This window comes from Arachis duranensis, chromosome 7 (genome assembly GCF_000817695.3).
Source record: "Arachis duranensis cultivar V14167 chromosome 7, aradu.V14167.gnm2.J7QH, whole genome shotgun sequence".
Classification (NCBI taxonomy): domain Eukaryota; kingdom Viridiplantae; phylum Streptophyta; class Magnoliopsida; order Fabales; family Fabaceae; genus Arachis; species Arachis duranensis.
Genome location: NC_029778.3, coordinates 11413546 through 11419276, shown reverse-complemented (window position 1 = coordinate 11419276; position 5731 = coordinate 11413546).

The following is a 5731-nucleotide window of genomic DNA, read 5'->3' as shown; positions in this document are numbered from 1 at the left end:
AAATTTTGAATGAATAAAGCTAATTTTTTTTCTCTCACAATATTTTTTAATTCAACAAATTAAGAACTAATTCATTATTGATCCAAACTCCATTTAAATATTTATGTGCAATATAAATATAGCTAACAGACTAATCAGCTAATGAGTATGGGATGGATTGGTCTACAAAGAATATTAGAGGGCCAACAAAATTTATTATTCTTGGTTAATTAACTATCAATATTTAAAAGTGTGGGTTAAAAATATATTATTAAATCACTAAACTAAAAAAATTCGGATTGATCTAGTAATTAGCTCATTAGTCTGTTAAAATAAGTGTTAGGAATTTGATTCCTGTCTTGTGCATATAGCAACTCATTAGCCGATAACCTATGAAGCACAGATTCTCTCGTAGTGCCGACGTATCCGTGTCGGACGCAAATCCGACGCCGACACGCGGTGGATACTTCAAACGAGCGTATCAGCGGCGTATCTTCTTGCGGTGCAGAATTTTGGTAGAGCAGTCACGAATCCGAACGAGTCCGACCCGATTCAGATGTTCATGAGACGGATCTTTCTGCTAGGCTCCAAATCTTCAATTGATTTTGTGATTTTATGGCCCGATTAATCAATTTTTTTTTTCTAATTTTAAAATATTCTGTTAGCGAAATGGCAAGAATGAATTAAAATTTTTTATTGTTTTTAATAATTGCATAATTTTAAGATTTTTTTATGCAATTATATTTACTCTTATATTTACAATATGATATTTATTAATTTAATATATTATTTAAATTTTAATTCACAACGTATCCTAAACGAGTCGTATCCAATATTTTATAAAAAGAACGTGTCGGCTACCTGTATTGTGTCGTGTTCGTATCGCATGTCGTATCGATGCTTTCTAGCCAATAACAAACCCTTAAATAAAATTTCGATACATGAGGAATTAATCTTGTTTTTTAAGAATTTCTCCACGTCCAAATTGGAGTGGGAGTGGGTGCAAAACAAAACCAAAAACCCAGATTTCCTGGGGGGTTTTAACGCGGTTGCACATAGCTTAAGGTTATATATGCATTGTATGTACCGGGACACTTACCTAAGCTAAATCCTGTAACATAATCTATAATTTTATTTTATGGAATTAGAGTGCATTCACTACATTTTTTTGATATCAACGTTGAGTGTATTAAGGGTAACATTGCAATTAATTATTATATAATATTGGTGCTGTTTTGCCTTAAGCTCTGGGGAAGGAAACAGTAATTGCATATGTTTTGTTTTTAGGTCTAATTTTTGTGCATTAAGAATTTGATTATGTTTATATCTAGCTAGTTATTGCCACCCTATATATAAATGAAAAAGCATGTTGCCCATGACCAATGCAGGCCTGGAGTAACATAAAATAATCTCTGCTAGCTAGGTTTCAGCAAGAGGGTATACAGACACGGATTTAAGGATGGTAAATGTTATGGTACCTATCACATTATACCTAAGTTATTAAAAAGAGTAAATAAATAATATTTAATAAATTTTATATAATTTATTTTTTATTTTAAATTTTTTATATAAATATAAAATAAAAAATTCTAAAAATAATAAAAAATAAAAAATAAAATCACAAATCAAACAAACTTTAAAATAGTATTTGATTTTAAAAGCTAGAACGGAAACTGAGATACTAAAGTTTAGTATTGTGTTTGATAGTCAGAAATATAAAATTTTAGTCTCTTAAATATCTCCAGAAAGTAGAGATATAAGGTAGTGTTTGGTAGAGAAACAGAGATTGAAAGACTGAGAATGAGAGACAGAGACTGAAATAAATTTCAGTATTTTGTTTGGTGTAAAGTGGGAGACGAAAATTGAAACAATAATAAAGTTCTAATTTAATTTGTACAAAGGGTAAAATTAGAATTAATTCATTGAAATGAGGATATTTTAGATATAAAATATTATTGAAATTTTAGTCTCCGTCTCTAAAAATTTCAATCTCCTGTGTCCTTACTTTTTGGAGGTACTAAAATTTTAGAAACAGAGACAGAAATTTTAATACCAATCTCTAACAAATATGATACTGAATCTCAATCTCTCAGTCTCTGTCTCAATACCTCAAAATAAATACTACTTAAGGGACTAAAATTTCAAAGATAAAAATTAAAATTTTAATAATATTTTTTTAAATAATTAAAAATATTTTAATAAATTAAATATTCTTATTTCACCTCCATATTTATCTTGAATCAAATAAAATACTAAAACATAATTTAATCATATATATTTTACACCAAACATATATAAACTTACATAGAATTAATTTATTCTAAATCTGTTTTCCAATCTCCATCACTCAATTTCAGTCGCCTTTTCCTAAAAGAATTATACTAATGGCTCAGACTCAAAACTCGTCGTTCCTTTTTTCTTTTTTTTTTCTTGTATTTTTGAGAAAACAAGAAGAAGACTACTAACGAGAGTTGAGAGATATATGATATACTTGAAACTTGACCATGGTCTATGTAATAGAACTTCATGTAAAAACTTTTGGCCCAATATTCACACTAAACCCAAACAATTTCCAAATGACAAGCCCAATGGTTGACATTAGAGTGAGTCCATGAAGGAAAATATTTTTGGAAACAGTTTTAAGAACAAACTTTCTGTCTCTCAAAACCGTGTTTTAGGCCTTATATATATTGGTTGTATGTAATGGACATAGTCCGGTACATGTATATAAAGGAAAACTAGACGTCCAAAAACATAAGCAGAAAGAAGAAAAACACAAAACCCAAACAAATTTTCATAAACGAAAAGGAAAAAGAAAAAAAGAAAATATTAAGATATTGATAACTTTTTTATATTTATTTTATATTTGAATTAACATTAACTAATTTCAAAAAAAAAAAATAAAAGGGACGAAGAAGAAGACTAGATGATGATGATGATATGATGATTTACTTGCTGTCTCCCAACTTCAGGTTTCGTAGCAATGACAAACAAACTTTCTTCAATCTTCATTACTCAAGCAGCCTCAGCAAAAAAGACGTATTTCACGTCTTCGTTCAAATATGCCACAATAATAAAGAAAAATTTCTTTAGTAAAAATAGTAAGATGTATATGGAAAGGGTGAAATTAGATTTGTTCTAATTTAGATTTGATTTTAAATATATATTGGGTTTATTTTTTAGACCTTAATTTGTCTCTAGACTCGATAAAATTTAAATATTTTTGGGTCACAATTATATCGGATCTAAATCCGGTATAAACTGAGTCTTCAAAACTTTAACAATAATTTATAAAAGAATTATTTATGATGCACTTATTTATAAAGAAGAAATTTGTTATTGAAAAGTTGATATCTATATTTGAATTTAAATTTATCCATAAATTCTAATTTGATGTTTCTTTAATCTATTTTCTAATTCAACAAGTGTGATTAAAAATAAAATAATAAATTTATAATTAATATAACATAATATTAAAATTAATTTAAAATATATATGTCTTTTTTAATTTTCTTACCGTATACATGAGTCGGATGAAGTGGAATTCACCTTGACTTAGACGCGACTCTAAATAATAATCAAGTCTATTTTTGATATTCTTATTCGACTCTAGATCCACTAAAATCATATCAAATTAGTTCTTAAAATATTTCGGTTCAGACCAAATTTTTAACTGAATTGAACTATGTACACCTTTAAAAAATAAAATAAGATGAAAAATGAAAATCACTATGTTTACTGTATATGATTTTTTTTTTCTACTATAAAACGAATAATTTGCACTTTTTATTAAAAAATAATTTGCACCATAATATGGCCCTCAATATTTGTGGTGTGCAACTCTTAATACTAAAATCATCTTAAAATTTCTTTGTCCACTCCATTTTAGATATTTTTCACGATCTTTAATGTTTTTTAGTACATAATCTATATCATTTTGATAAAGGACAATGATATTAATCGCCCAATAATGCTCACAACTGTTTTTCGTCATCATATCAAACATCAAAAGAAGAGATGCATTAGCTTTTAGTAATCATTAATATATAATTAAATAGAATAAATGGTTATACAAAGGAATTAACTCCTATACGCTAAAAGTATAAAAATATTTTATAATAACAATCAATCAATATTGTAATAACATATAGCACATCAATTCAATACAGATGTCAATTAGTTATAGTTTAAATAATATATTCTCTATATTTATCTAAATGAATTTGAGTTTTTTTATCTTTGATAAAAAAAAATACCAATTCAATACAAATACTATCCATTAAAAAATTAATTTGTCCCCTTTAATAGTTTGTTATTGTTACAATCCAGCTTTTAAATTAAGTATAAAGCAATTGTTTACCTAAAAATATAAAAGTATGCTGGCATATAAAAGATGTAATTTAGATTATATTTACGTAAAATTCTATATATTCTACAAATATTTATCTAGATTTTTTTTAACTTTTCTAATACTATAAATAAATAATTTAACTCACATCCAAAATATGTTATATATTTCTTCATTCTTATATCTCTTAAACTATTATTACTTTGATTGTCAAAATCTCTTATATATACTCTACTTCTATGAGAAGTCATTCTAATCTCACTCTTAAAACAGTATATTTTTATAATTTGCTGATTGATTATTAGCATTATAAAGCATCAAACAAAAACAGACAAAATATCTAAAATAGAAAAGATATAAAAAGGTGCTTTAAAAATAATTGTCAACTAAATTTTGAATCTTTAGAAATAAAAGAAAAACCACAAAAAACATGTTTTTGTCATTTTAACGGGTATTGCTAGATATATATTAAAATTAGTTACTAATATAAAATATAAAATATATATTAAAAAATTATATATAATTATATAATATGTACATATATTTTTGTTTTAATATATGTTTTTTTTTTCCTAGCCACAAAACACTAATTAGGTGTGAATAGTAGTGTGCGTATAGATATATTATTTTAGAAGTAATAATTGAGATTAAGAACAAATGAGGTGATTGTAGCTTCAACTTTTAGGTGATAATAATTTGAGATCAAATCTAATCCAAGATTTATGAGACAAAACCATAACATCAATATCTAACTCTGATGGGTAATGGCGTGTCCATTATTCAAGTATTGTATATTCGCAAAGTACAGTGAGTTAGCAACTTTCACGGTTCAGAGAAGCTTTGTTAAATTTGGACCAATTCACGATTTTGTTAAATTTAGAAATATGACATTTTCAATTACGACTTTGTTAAATTTGGACCAATTCACGAGAGCAATACGTAATTTGTGGTCCCTAAGTCTTACACATCTCTTATGGAAATATCATTTTCTGTGGAACAAATATTATTGTACATCTTTCAACACATCTCTCTTCTTAAAAATCCATGTTTGCCAAATTACGTGCATCTTACAAAATTTGAGTGAGCTAAATACGAAAATAAGAGTAAATAGTCAAATTAATATTCGAAAGATCATTCATTTTTTTAAATTAGTTATTGAAATTTTTTTTAATTAAATTCGTTCTTTAAATATTTTAAATTAGTTATTTTAATTTTTTTGTTATTTTCATTTCTAAGACCCGACATCAGAATTTATTAATATGATACATTAAATGACACCACAAAATATACTTAATAGTTCTAATTAGTTACTAATATAATAAATTTATAAAATTATATCAAATCAATTCTAAATTAAAGGATTCTAATACCTCAAGTTCTTCCTTCAATTAAGTTTTGATATGA